This window comes from Panthera onca, chromosome B4 (assembly GCF_046562875.1).
Source record: "Panthera onca isolate mPanOnc1 chromosome B4, mPanOnc1 haplotype 2, whole genome shotgun sequence".
Classification (NCBI taxonomy): domain Eukaryota; kingdom Metazoa; phylum Chordata; class Mammalia; order Carnivora; family Felidae; genus Panthera; species Panthera onca.
The window spans coordinates 90,273,328-90,288,710 of record NC_138345.1 but is presented as its reverse complement, the minus strand read 5'-3'; positions in this window follow the sequence as shown (position 1 = coordinate 90,288,710).

The following is a 15,383-nucleotide window of genomic DNA, read 5'->3' as shown; positions in this document are numbered from 1 at the left end:
TCTGCTGCCCCAATTCTTCCTGCACTCAGACACAGTGCCTGCCTCAATCTCAGAAGTACAAGGAACCGCAGACCTTCATGGCATTTGGGCTATCACCCTTTGTCCACAGCTAAGGGCAAACTAATATGGAGAATCGGTTCTCCAGGTCCTCAACATTGCAAGGCGTGAGAAAGAGCTCAGTTTGGGGTGTTGGGTTGTATAAGCACTCAGGGCCAGATTCCAAGAGGTCAGCGTGCTATTTGTGATATGCGGGGAACGTCTAAAGACCCAAAGCAGGACCATTTCACCTGGGGGTGAGAAAGATGCCGGTTGTGTTTCATCCTCAAGGCAAAACAAAGGAAATTTATGTTAGGTTGTAAAACTGTAATTAATAGTACAAACACACCATGCTCAATTTATTCTTTTGCAGTTATTGAAACTTTGTTCTTGCTTGTCTATTTTTACTTACATATTTATTACAGTGAATAGTTAATACGTGAAATAGCCACCATCATGGGGTCTTGGGCCCGTCATTGTCTGTCTGTTTTCTCATCTGTAAACAGAAGTGGATGGACTGTATAATATCTGCATTTAACATGCTATAGTTCTCGAGTTCTATTCTTGCTTAAGGAGAAGGAAGCTTTAGTAATGGGGAAAGAACAAAGGCTCTGGAGTCAATAAAACCTGGTTGGTTCTGTGATTTGGGACAAGTTACTTAATCTCTCTGGACCTCAGTCTCTTCACCTGTAACAATTATGTATATAGATAGTTATGTCTATATATGTCTTATGTCTTCATATGGAGACAATTATAGCTGCCTTATAGGATGACATTCAGGATTAAATGAATTAATGCATATTAAGTTCCCAACAGAGTACCTTCCATACAGAAATGGATTAGCTAAAGTTAAACTCAGATTTGGAGGAGAAAGCAAGAGGGAACATGCATGTGTATACACACATGCATACGTGTGTGCTTGTATGTGTGCATTTATTGAAAAAATTTAGGATGTGTAGCGTAGATTCTGGGGTGGGGATGATGGGGGAATGGGTTGGAATTCTTGGAACCAGAAAAGAAATTGCTGATTTCTGAACTGGATTTGGTAATTGGAGAAAATGAATTTCTCTGGAATTCATAGGGAGAAACATCTATGTCTGAGAGTAAGCTCTTTATTGAAGTGTAACATACACAGAGAAAAGTTAATGGTTCAAAGAATGTTCAGAGCGTGCACACTCATGCATCCAGCATGTAATGAGGAAATAAAACACTAGGAGAACCTACACAAGCTCCCCCATGACACCTCCCACCACCGACTAATCACCGCCACACCCCCTGGCAAAGGGAAACTCTTGTCTGATTTCTAGCTCAAAGAGTCCTTGGCCCATGTTTGAACTTTATATAAGTGGAATATGTAATTTGAACTCTTTGGTGTCTGGCTTCTTTCTCTGATTATTGTGTTTGTGAGGTCCATCCGTGTTTCTGGGTACAGATGTAGTTTGTTCATCCTCAGCGCTGTCTAGTATTTCAGTGTGTGAACATACCTCAGTTTACTTACTCATTGCACTCTTGCTGCTTGGAACATTCTAGTGTATGTCTTTTGGTGAACATTTCTGCTGAAGGTGTACATAAGAGGGCAACGGGTGGGCCATAGGGTATGCACGTGTTCACCTGTTATAGATACTGCCAAGCAGGTTCCCCAAAGGACTATAGTAATTTACACTTCCAACAGCAGCGCCCCCACCGGAAAGTCCCAACATCTATTGTAAGATACTTACCAAAGAAAGGACCGGATAGCTTGGCTTCTTCTGTGGTGTCGGGTTTTGGCGAGAAATTATAAACAACTTCTCTTCTTCCAGAGCTCTACTTTGGTTCACTTTGCAATGTGATGCCACCTTCACTACAAACCTTCCCACACTCTCTGGTGCACGGTCCACTGCTGGGTGTATTCGATGGGGCCCTCTCCAACTTTCCACAAATCGAAGGTCTTTTTCGGTGACCAGTGCAAGCTGATGGTCCAAATTGACCATGATGATTAAGACATACATATATGCACACAGAGTAGAAATGACCTTGTGCAAAGCAAATAGAAAGATTTGTTGAGCAAAGGCATTTGAAGGACAAATTCACACCAAGTACAATCTACTTCACCAAGGGAGAGTGAATTTTTGGCCCAAAGTCTCCCCGTCTCCCCTCGGCTAAAATTTCTGTGTTAATATACAATGCCAGGGGCTTTCCCATTACTGTCACCCCCATTGAGCTCAGGCATGACCCCAAATCTGCTCCCTGTTGCCATGTGGAGAAAGTTGAAACAAACTAGCCATCCCTCCCCCATCTGAGCCATTCTGGCTCCTGGAGAACTGGTGACGCCAAAGCGCGAAGCTGACACTGTCTAATTGTCTTTGAGCAAGAAAGTCTGAATGACCCCATTTGAATCTCTCACTTTCATGTGGCAATGGGAAAAGCAGGCCGTTTGCACATGACGGATAGAGTGCAAGACTTGCTGTAAATGTTGTTTATATTGCCTGGGGCAGATCAAATGACTTGAAGGATTAACATATCAGAATAAAAAAACTCAGATGCATGAGGAAAAGCCAGAAAACCCCACTCTCCTCAACACTGAGTCATTTTTTGACAGATTCAACTTGGCAAAAAAAACCCCACAAAACTATGTTGGGCTATAGTCCCTGCTCTGTTATAGGAGACTTTGTATGGAAGCAAAATGTAAAAAAGGCAACTGTTGCATGAAACCATTAGACCCTAGATCCAATGCTCTTTTTCTGTCCACTCTTTCAGGGATCTCCAAGCCAGGGAGGTCTGCAGACAGAGCCTGTGCTGGCCCATAGGTATGGCCTTCTCCTGGCCCATTGCTTTTCTTCTTACAGTCTCAAGGAGGTAGATACCCAGAGCTTGTACTAAGTCGGGATCATAATCAGCAGCACATGCAGTGATGAGCCCAGTACTGAGCCATTTACACATTCTGGCCATTCAAACATCTGTAGATTACTGGGAGAATGTGGGGATGGCCCGGGTGGGTCATTTCTGGAAAGCCATTCTTCACACACCATGCTTGTCTGCCATACCCCAGCAGTCAGTCCCAGGCCTGGTATTTATGTTCGCTTTCAAATCCCTGTGTCATATTACAAACAGCACTAAATTCCTACTGCTGCCTTTTTGGGGTGGGGGTTATAGTATTTTTCCAGCACTGTTTATTTTAAATTTCGAGTTATTATTGTTATTTCTTCTTGGTGGTTAAAAGTCCAGTTGGAAAAGTTTTCCACAAGACTGAAAATTCCTAAGAAACCCTGACAATATTCAGCATTCATGATTACCTAGACGGACATATTTTATGAAAATTGCATTGCCTTTGAATGACTTCCTATGAATGAGCTTGAATGTTGGGATTCTGTTGGATTGGATTTCAGAACATATTTAACATATTTCCATCTGGCAACCTTGGGATGTCTCTCAATAACAGTGATTATGAAAGGATTGTTATTTGGTATAAAAACATTTGCTCAGGTTGGACAAGGCTTCCTGAAAAATGTTGTACATCTTTATGGCTGACGTTTTTGTTGTTTTGAAATCGGTGGGTTTTTTCTACCACCAGTTTGAAATATTTCACCATAAAACCCTCCCTATCCCACCTTGAACAAAGCTGGCAATTTTCCCTCAGAATTGTAAGAACTCAAATTAAATCAAATCCATGAAAATACTTTTATTAGTGGGAAGCTCAAGTTTCCCATGTTTGTATAAAAATACTGATGCTTGTATAGTTTCTCATTTCTTAGGCTGGAGACGCAAGGAGCTGAAAGCAGGAGTACTCCTAAAATTTAATTTTTTAATGATGGACTTCATGTTCAAAGGAAGTTAAGATTTTTTTTCTTTTAAGTCTTCAAAATATCTCTTAAATAATTTGTGATATTCAGAGCACTTAGAAATATCCAAATAAAACAATACTAAAGGTCCAATCTTTTGTGCCTAAGGGAGAGAACTGACATGAAAAGGCACAGTCAAGTACAAGGATGATGTAAGAATAACTGGCACACAATCCTGGAGAAAAAGGTGGGAACTTATGGAAGGCATCAATATTTATATGAAATATGAAAATATGAAAGTCTTTACTCACAGGTCTGTTTAGAGATAAGAAAACCAAAGACCCAGAAGACCGTAATGACAGAAAAGCTCCATGAAGAAAAGATGTTTGCTCTCACTTCTCTCTTGATGGCTCTGTCTCAATGGGTCACTTAGACGTGTCCAGTGTTGATCACCATTCAGAAGTTCAAAAATCTCATCAATGAAATCCAAAACATGTCCTCTTACTTGACCAGCTATCCACCTCTCACTGAAAAGGACCTCAAAGTTGAAGAAGGTACTCTTTGGGAATATGAGCTATATGGAGGCTACAATAATTCTTTTAAGCTATGTGAGCAATCAATTTTGAGGGACTTTTAAGTTAAAGCACTATTTTGAACATGGCACTATTTCCTTCTCTTTCTCCTCTCAAAAATTACCCTAGGAGAAAAAGAAGAACAAGAAATGGAAAAACAGATTCCACCTTTGATAAAACTATAAAACGTATGCAAACACAAACTACATTATATAAAAACTGAAAGTAGATGGAGAAAGGTTAAATGACATAGCAGAGTGGAGGAAAGTCGAATCTAAGGATTCTCAGAGGAGATATTGACAAACGTTGTCCTGAAAGAAAAGACACAAGCCCTGGAAGCTCTAGGTACTCCAAATGATGGTATTCTTATTCAGAGATGGGAATGGGGCAACAGGGGAATTGGTTAAGAAGCCCAATAGGAGGAGACTTTTGCTTCTAGCAGTGTGGCAGATTTGATACAATAAAAAGTTCCCTCCTGACAAAATGCAATTAGAGCCTGGATAAACTACAACAAGTATTTTAATACATTTTGGGATTACTAAAAAGTAAGAGAAATCTTCAGTTTCCTTCCCTCACCTTCTTCTGAGGAGGAAAAAGAAGAGGTAGCTGAAACTTGAGTACAGAACCACAGTACCAAATAAACTCCAGTAAGTAAATTCCTGAGTTGCTTGCCCTGGGATAGGAAAAGCAAAAGTGTCAATACTTGAGTTGGGGTTGATAGACTAATCATGACCTCATGTGAAGATAAGAGAGATGAACATGAATGGATGGAGACAAATCCACACATGTAAGAAAAATCGTGTATACTAAGCAGGATTTGAAAAAAAACGATGTAGTGCAATTGAAGAATTATAAGGAAAAAGGCAATTTAAAAGCACTCATAGAGAGGAGAGAGGCCACCTACAAGCGAATAAGAATTAGGACAGCTAAAAAAGAGAAAACAACACGTTCAAGTACTCTAATATATGAGCTCACCAGTTAAAAGAGATTGTGAGGTTGGATTAAAAAGATTCCACTATATGATGTTTAAAAGAGACCCACTAAAATATAAGTTTATGGCAAGGCTGAATATAAAAGGTACATTCAAAAATATATATGCTGAGCCATAAAATCTGGAATTGTTATCTTCTTTTTTACGAATCAAAATAGATACTAATCAAAACCATTATTTGGGATAAAGGGGATCATTACATATTGATAATATTTAATTTACCTGGAAGAAATAATTATACTAAACTTGTATCACCAAAAACTAGCCTCAAAATATACAAAATTCAAGAAGATAGAACTACAGAGAGATCCTGAAAATCTGCAATTATACGGGAAGATTTCAAACTATTTCTGCCAGTTATTGCAGGTCAAGCAGAAAAAAAAAATTAGTGAAGATAGAGAAGAATTGAATGATGCAATTAATAACTGTCACATAACAGAATTAGTAATTAGAATAGACATCTTTTTCTTAAGTACACAGGATATTTATAAAGATTGGTCACATCATAGGCTATAAAATACACCCCAGCCAATCTTAAAGAATAATTATCATGCAGGCTTTGTTTTCTGACCACAGTGAAATTAAGATAAAAATCAGTAATAAAAATATATATGAGAAATCACACTCCTAAATAATTCATAACTCAAAGAGGCAATCATAATGGATTTTTTTAATTGAATGATAATGAACATGTAGAAACAAAATTTCGTAGGATGCAAAAAAATACTATTTTAATATTAAATTCTTAGAGTAGAAAAGAAGTAAGAAATTAGTAAGTTAAGCATCCAATTTAAGAAGTTAGAAAAAAGAACCCAAATAAAGTAGATGAAAGGGAAAATACAAAATAAGGGCAGGAATGTACTAAATAGGAAACAAAGATACAATACAGAGGCTCACCAAAACCAAAACTGTTTGTTTCAAAAACTAAAATAAAATAGACAAATCTTTGGTTATCTTAGTCAAGAAAAAAACATGTCACAATTAAAATGTAATAAAAATGAAAAGGGGCCCATAAATGTAGGCATGGCAAATATTAAAAACAGTTAGTGACTAGTGTGAACTTGATGTCTATAAATCTTAAAACAAAATCACAGTAAACAAATTCTTAGAAAAATTAAGCCTAATAAAAATGAAATCAAGAAGTAGAAAGTCTGAAGAGTGTTATAACCACTGAAGAAATAAAATCAGTAGTTAAAATAATCCCACAAAGAAAGCATTAGGCCCAAATGTTATTACAGGTGAACTCTACCAACTACCAAAGAACAAATCATTCCAATCTAATGCAAACTCTTCTGGAGAATTGTAAAATACCCTAGCTAACTGTATAAAATCTATATACTGTAAGGGGAGAACGAGGTAAGGACAGAATGAATGAAAAGGAAAAACTATGAGGGACTCTAACTCATGAGCCCAGATGGCAAAATCTCACCCAAAAGACTAAGGAACCAATTCCACAAGTTGAATTTATCTTAGAAACAAAACACTGGTTTAACAGTAGAAAACCTATACACGTAAGTTGCCAAAATAACATTTTAAAACCTTCAAATGATACTATAATTTTAACAGATGCAGAAAAAGCATTGAATAAAAGCCAACACCAATTCATGATAAAAAATTGTCACCAAACAGAGGGGGATATCTGTAAGTTGATCATCTCCCAAACCAACGATAGTATTTTTAGAGGTGAAAGTAAGAATCATTTCCCTTAAAATCAGGACCAACACAAAGATTTTTGCCAACACTGTAATGTTCAACTTTGCATTGGGCATTCTTGCCAATATAGTAGAAAAGGGGGGGAAATGGTAACCATGGAAGAAAAGATTGATAAATTTACTACATTAAAATTAAGAATAACTGTTCACCAGAGGAAAAGTATAAAAGTCACCATAAAGAAAGTGAAAAGATAAGCAACAAACTAGGAAAATGATTGCCACACATATAAAATAAAGGATTTTAATATCCCAAATGGAGAAAGAATGCCTATAAATAATTTTTTTTAAGGATAGCCATAAAAAATTGGGGAGAAAATGGCCAAACATCATGGATAAGCGTTTTTCACAGCAGAAGGAACACATATGGCAATCACATAGGAAATACTCGCCCAGTGCCCATCGAATAAGTGGCAAAAGGCCCTCCCAGTGGCATAGCAACTTTTCCAAACTCTAGTGGCAGAGAAAGAACTCATAATCAAAGGATTAGAATCTCCACTGGGTAACATAACAGCAACTCTAGAAAATAGAAGTCAATAGAACAGTGCTTCCAAATTTGAAGGGAAAATGACTTTCACCTTGGAGTTCTAGACTGCCAAAATATTAATAAGATGTGAGCAGAATAGAGTTATTTTCAAACACACCAAGTCTCAAAAGTTTAACACTGGGCATGCCTTTTCATAGGAAACCAAAGATCTGCCTGAATGAAATGAGGATGTAAATGAAGGGATCCAGTACCAAAGGAACCAGCACAGGAAAAATGTGATGGGGATCCTCAGAATGATGACCCAGTTAGGATCTAGGGCATCAGGAGTGCAGAAGGTCTAGAGAGCAAGTGATCCAAACCGGAACAGGGAATTTCAGAGGTGTGAGTAGGCACACGTAAGCGCACTAGACTTCATTATGGATATTTCTAAGAAAAAGGTGTAACTAATATATTATCTGATGTATTTGAGAAAATGGAAAATTGTTTTAAAGTTATTTTACGAAGCTGTTGGAAGATGTAGAAAGGCTTCAGTAGAGAATCAATGAGATAAATGAATAAACGAACAAGTGAGAACATAAGACAGTGATTAAATCCAAGGAAAATCAGAAGTTGTACAGAAGAAAAATGTAATAATACTATCCTAACTTGGCTCAACAGTAAACAATTATTTTCATTGTTATAATAATGGAGACCCTAAATGTGGATGTAACCAAAAATTGTGATAGAGCTTTGTTGGATGGATGAGGGGAGAGAAAAGAGGGATGTAGGAGTTAAAATAATAAGCCAATAAATGATGTCTAAAATTAATGAATTGGGGCGCCTGGGTGGCTCAGTCGGTTGAGTGTCCGACTTCAGCTCAGGTCACGATCTCACGGTCCGTGAGTTCGAGCCCCGCGTCAGGCTCTGGGCTGATGGCCCAGAGCCTGGAGCCTGCTTCCGATTCTGTGTCTCCCTCTCTCTCTGCCCCTCCCCCGTTCATGCTCTGTCTCTCTCTGTCTCAAAAATAAATAAACGTTAAAAAAAAAATTTAAAAAAAAATAAAAAATAAAAAAATAAAAATAAATAAAATTAATGAATTAATAGATGGCAACCTGTAATATCATTTCAGAGCATGAATAAGATGTCAGCAGAGACAGTAAGAAGGATTAAAGTGACCATGCCTAGGGAATATGATAGAAGGGGAAGAAGGGCCAAGATCTCTTTTTCGTTATGTCTTTCAGCACTGTTGTGCTTTTTAAATCCGCACATATATTTCTTTAGTTTAACAAATGTTTTGAGAAATATATCAAAAGCTAAGTCACAACAAAGTAATTGAGGCTCAGGGGTATTTAAGGAACTTTCTTAAGATGGTGGCCGGGAAATAGGATGGCCAGGACTTACAGTGTTCCCTACTGATTTGACTGATTCCATTAATGGCTCTCAATTTTCATATCTTTTGATGTCTATCCCTTTGGTAGGGATTGCTTACACTAGTTCCAGATGTGGTCATGTAACCCACTTATGCCAGAGGGACAGTAACAAATAAGACAACCAGAGGTGTGAATAGCATTTGCACACTCTCACTTTATCTCCTAATCCCTAATGAGAACACGCACAGGCCAGCTAGTGGGAGGGATGTGTGGGGATATAGAGGAGAACCCTGTTGTCTCAGCGGTGGCCAGCCCCCAGCCAGCCCTCCAGCGGACTGTGGACCTGTGGCATAGGACATGTGTCACCACTGTATAGGAAAGATGCTCTCTGAGTCTTAAACAATGAGAAGGCAAGTGCTAGCCAAACTACTTTTTTTACAGGGAAATAAAACACTTTCACTCTCAATATTTGTAATGTTTTAAATTATAGCATACTAAATAAGTGTTTGTTTTACACTTTTTTTTTCATTGCCCAATACATTTATGATTGGGACTGTAAGAGAGCTTTCAGTGTCTCAACCAAAATTTTTAAGGATCACAGAACAGCTGGAATTTTCCCAGGTGATTATGAAGGCCACTTTGCATCGTTTCAGCTTGCATGGTTATTTTTATGGTCTCACACTATCACACAAAGAATTGCCTGTGTCTAATGTACAGATTGTCACTGGTGCCCTCACTGGACCCACGGGTCCAGTGGTCACGTGTCACACACAGTGTCGGGGGGAACGCGGGAGGTTTTCACCTCCGGTGTCGACCAGAGGCACCTGATGTGCGCCTGCTCAAGATTTTTGGATATCTGTAGTTGGGGAAATGAGCCCTCAGAGTACTGACAAGTGAGTAAAAGATGATTTTCACAACTGAAGTGTGGACTGAAGCTAATAAAAATGTAAGTCTAAACAAGCTGCAAGTAAATAACAGGGATGCCACTTCTGATTAGAGTGTCAGCCACTCAAGAGGACGAAGTGATGGTCAGATCCGTTGTAGAGTCAGCCAAAAATGTGAAGTGATTAGGATGAGTATATGAAATATCAATGTGTCCCCATGCTGCTAACAAACCACCTGCTCCGAGTGTATCTTGTACCTTGTATTATTAGCAACTGATAAGGTGACCATCACAGCGAGCCCAGCATTTAGTTAACCAAGTGCTCAGGACATGGAAACCAACTTTACGATTTTTTTTTTCAGTGAGGTTTAGCATCACATAATGCTCAACACACTGCTTTATCAACTTTCAATAAGCGTAGTGATTCATGTTTAGTAAACTACGAAAGACCACATACCAATTGTTTTTTCCGCCCTGATGAACGTATCTAAAGTAACATGAAAAGAAGATAGTAACAAACTAAAACGTGTTTACAGAAAGTAAATGTCATTGGAAGACACAGAGGAAGTATGCTGAAGATGCGAAAGAAACTAGTGATAGAACAAATTCCACCGTGTGGAGATTCTCTTCAAAGTCACGTTTAAGTATAGATGTTTCTAGGGTCACCTGGGTGGTTCAGTCAGTTGAGCATCCGACGTTGGCTCAGGTCATGATCTTGTGGTTCATGAATTTGAGCCGCGAATGGGGCTTTGCACTGACAGTAAGGGACCTGCTTTGGGTTCTCTGCCTCTCTCTCTCTCTCTGCCCCCACCCCATTCACGTGCGCGTGTGTGCACACGCACGCACACACACGCATTCTCTCTCTCTCTCTCAAAGATGAATGTTTTTTAAATTATTTTAAACATATACATAAAAAAGGATATGTTTCTATCACGTCTCAGCTTATGGTATTTGCTAGATGAAGAACTACTTGTGTGTATGTGTGCGAGCCCATAAAGGGAAGGTGGAAATAACATGTTCAATAAACGTGTTCCATGGCAAACCATCAATGCCATGGCTGCTTTGACTAGAGTATTAGAGAAAGAATGGATTCCACGAGAAGGTTACAGAAAGACCTCTGCACATGATAGTCATCCCCTGCACTATTTTATGCATGGACAAGCCCTCTCACTAAGGGACTGAAGCCACAATGACGTGCTACAGCATGTCATTGGTGTGGTTAATTTTATAAAAATAAAGCATGGAAATACGGTCAATCTTTATAATACCTTGCAAGGAGATAGCTAATAGCTACGACAATATTTTATACTTACTAGTGACTTCATGAAAATGTTATCAATCTTAAAGATGAGGTTTATTTTTAAGTTCCAAATTTTCCAACCATTTCTGTGAGGACAAGTGTTGGTTAGTAGTATGCAATCTAACTATTATCTAGAAGAAATATACTCAATCCATTCCTTCAAGGTAAGAGTGACATCTCAACAATGAGTAAGTGCCTTTTAAAAGAAATTCAGGTCTTGGAGGGAGCATTTTGAAAATGGGTATTTGGAACTGGTACCCTTTTTGTGTGATGTTTATTTTTTTTAATGTTTATTTATTTTTGAAGGAGAGGGAGACAGAGTGTGAGTGGGGAGGGACACAGAGAGAGGGAGACACAGAATCCAAAGTGGGCTTCAGGCTCCGAGCTGTCAGCACGGAGCCCAACACAGGCCTCGAACTCACAAACCGTGAGATCATGATCTGAGCCAAAGTCAGACACTTAACAGACCGAGCCACCCAGGCGCCCCACTTTGTGTGATGTTTATTGCCAAAAAGGTATGTGTCTTACCTTAAAGAATAGTTTAAAATCAAATGCTTTTTAAAAAAAACCGAGGATTCAGATTTTAAAAGCTAAATACGACCCAGTTCAATGGATTTTTCACATTTGTTAAATATTTTTCTAAATATCTAAATAATTTTCAATAATACTTTATTGACATCTGGGAATATGAAGATCTACTAACCAAGATTTCACAGACACCTTTGTATACCAGCAGTTGGGATTTAAAAAATGAGTATCATGATCCATAAGTGAACCTATAGTGCACCTTTCCATAGGGATGTCATTGTGGAATGTAGTTTTCAGGGATGTCATTCACTTAAGCAAGTATTTAAAATAAACTGAATTTAGATCCAGACCTCAAACACTGCTTCACCAAACTGTTAAACCGAAAGTTTAGAAAATTAATGATGGATTCCAATCACACCTCTTTCACTAAAAATTTTACTTAATATCTTAATATTTTAGTAAAAGCAAAAAAAAAAAAAAAGCTTGGGTACCATTAAGCTAACATTTAAATGCGTTTTAAACTTATGTTTTATATTTTTATCCCATCATTTAAAATGACCCATCTTCATGTATAGTTTAGAACGTGGACACTATATCGCTACAGTGATGGATGTACATAAATTAAAAGTAAGTGTTGATACTAGATGTACATCTGTAAGAATTTTATATTTCTGGAGCTGCAGGACCAAAAAGTCTCCCCATGTAAGAGCAAGAGCTTTGAAGTCAAATGGCCCCGTCTTTGCCATGATATTCTCTAGATACATTATCATGGTGAAGTTATTTAACCTGCCTGTGCCCCTGTTCTCTCCTCTGTAAAATAAAGATAACAATATTACCTACCTCGGGGTCACAAACCCAACGCCTACAAGAAACAAGTAGGTTAAAAAAGAGTCACATGGCTTCCAGAGTCTGTATTTTATGTTCCCATCTTGGTAATGACAAGGATACAAAAATATTTGTCTTTTGTAAGAAACAATAAAGCAGCACACGTAGGAAGATAATTGGGAGCCCATAGGAAGCAGTGAGGCTTGCAGCAGTCCAGGAATGTCATCACCTCAAGTACGAGGTACCACTCGGCACAGTCTGATAGCGACCCAGAACCGCTGGGTTCCACCTCTGTCAAAATAATCTGGAAGTGGGTTATTATGTAAGGTCTCCTAATTTTTAAATATTGGCTCATAGGTTTTTTGAAAAGGTGTAGGTGAAGAAAACACACCCTCAGCCTCCAGTCTGTGACTTCTCTCTCACCCAGATCGAATGAGATAATGAATTTTAAGAGTCTAGCCTCGGGGCGCCTGGGTGGCTCAGTCGGTTAAGCGGCTGACTTCGGCTCAGGTCATGATCACACGGTCCGTGAGTTCGAGCCCCGCGTCGGGATCTGTGCTGACAGCTCAGAGCCTGGAGCCTGTTTCGGATTCTGTGTCTCCCTCTCTCTCTGCCCCTCCCCCGTTCATGCTCTGTCTCTCTCTGTCTCAAAAATAAATAAACATTAAAAAAATAAAAATAAAAAATAAAGAGTCTAGCCTCTGAGAGGCCCCTGGGTGGCTCAGTTGGTTGAATGTCCAACTCTTGGTTTCAGATTGGGTCAAGATTCCAGGGTCGTGGGATTGAGCCCTGCATTGGGCTCCATGCTGAGTATGGAACCTGCTTAAGATTCTCTCTCTCTCTCTCTCTCTCTCTCTCTCCCCCCCTCCTTCTGCCCTGCTCCCAACTCATGATCTCTCTCTCTAAAATAAAAAAATAAAAATTATAAATATAAATACTCTAGCCTTTAGTAAGTGCTGGGGGCAAGTGGGCAGTAGCTGTTACCTATCAGGTGAAGGTTCTAGAAGGATCATGAAGGGGAAAGAGGCTTGGGGACATGGGCATTGCCCGGATGACAGATCTAGGTGGATGTTAGAAGAAATGATGGAGCAAGACAGAGAAAATGGGAGAGGAGTGGAAATGAATATCACCATCTCTTTTGTTTAGGCCTGATTCTAGCTTTGTTCCATCTACTAAGATAATTATTCCAAGCGTCTGTCCTCAAGAGGAACTCCAAATCTACAGCCAAGGCATAGATAGTGATAATGGAGGTCCGTTTGTGCTAGGGGAAGAAAGGAAATTGGCAATGTACTTTAGCAAAGCAATTCTATGCCTGGATTTAAAGGATGACTCAAGTCTACCACTCAGAAAAGGCAGGAAGGACATTTTAGGCAGAAAGTATGTGCCCTGAAAATGTGGCAGAAATCTGAACGGCTGGGGGTAGGGTGAGGAAGCAGATGTGAGGCTGGAAGGGGCGGGCCGTAGCTGGATCGTGAAGGGCCTCTCTGTAGGCCCTGCTACCTGGTGCTTGGACCACATCCCAGGGTGGATGCCGCCGAACGATTAGCTTTATGTTTTCAAAAGATCATCGGTGGCCTCGTGGCCTCTGAAAGAAATGGAGAGACCCTGAGAGACAGAAAGCCAGTTGGCAACTACTGGCATCGTCCAGATGAGCTCAGGATGGCCTGCCCTTGAGCAGAGCAAGCAGAGTAGAGGTGGAAACAGGAAAGACTTTGCAGAAGCTGCTTTCTTCTTAGATGTGCTGGACCCAGAGAAAGCAGAAATAATTACTGAGACCTCCTTCCAAGAACCTCTACCTCCTCAGGGCGCCTGGGTGACTCAGTGGGTTGAGCATCTGACTCTTGATTTGGGCTCAGGTCATGATCTCACGGTTCGTGGGATCGAGCCCTGACGTCAGACTCTGCGCTGACAATGCAGAGCCTGCTTGGGATTCTCTCTCTGTCCCTCTTTCTCTCTGCCCCTCCCCTGCTCACACACTCTCTCTCTCTCTCAAAATAAATAAATTACAATGTGGAAAAAAAAGGAATCACCCTCTCCTCTTTCCCCTTCTTCTCCCCTTTCTCCCCTCCCTCTTTCTCTCCCCCCTTCTCCTCCTCCCTCTCCTTCCCCTTCCTCCCCTCTGTCTTTCTCTCCCTCCTCCCCCTCCTCCCCCTCCTCCTCTTGGTTCTCTCATATATATATATATATATATATATATATATATATATATATATTCTCACAGAGGAGAAATGTTTTTAACAAGAGAGAGGAGGTATATGAAAAAGCATTGCATCATGGGACGATTTTGGAAAACCACTACTTTTCAAAGTAACCAGAAGTATATTTGGAAAAAGTCACAGCCCATACAAGTCCCTTACTAAACTAACTGCCTCCCTCTCTCTTGTGTCTCTGGACTCTTTATTCTCTTCTCTGGGAAACACCACGTACTCCCCAAAACACTACATCTCGTCTCCAAATGAAGTCTCCCCTGACTGTGCCCCTGTCTCTGCTATACCCCCTTCTCCCAGCTGAGAGGAGGTGAACACAGCGCTCACGCTTCTGTGTACCCCCACACAACATGCCGGCATAATGTGGAATTAGCTGCGTGTCTGTTTCCCCAACTAACTGCAGGTACTGAGTCTTACTCAGCTTTCGGTTTCCTGTGCCTCTCCCATCAAGGGCTCAATAAATGTGTGTTGAATGGACGAACCCTGTCCAAGGGAGATAAGCAGGACACGGCAAAAGTAGAAAAATGTTTTGATGTTCTTACCTGGCAAGGTAAACGTTGTGATCGCATCTAGTAAGGAAAAGACTTGGCATTTGTAAAATCTGACATGACCTGTAATACATGTTAGAATTCTGGGACTTGGTACTAAGGAAAAACTCCGGGAGAGGTTTGAGGAGATCTTTACGTTTTTTTCCCCCAAAATCTCTTTGCCTTTTCCCTAAGGGCATAAATAGAAGTT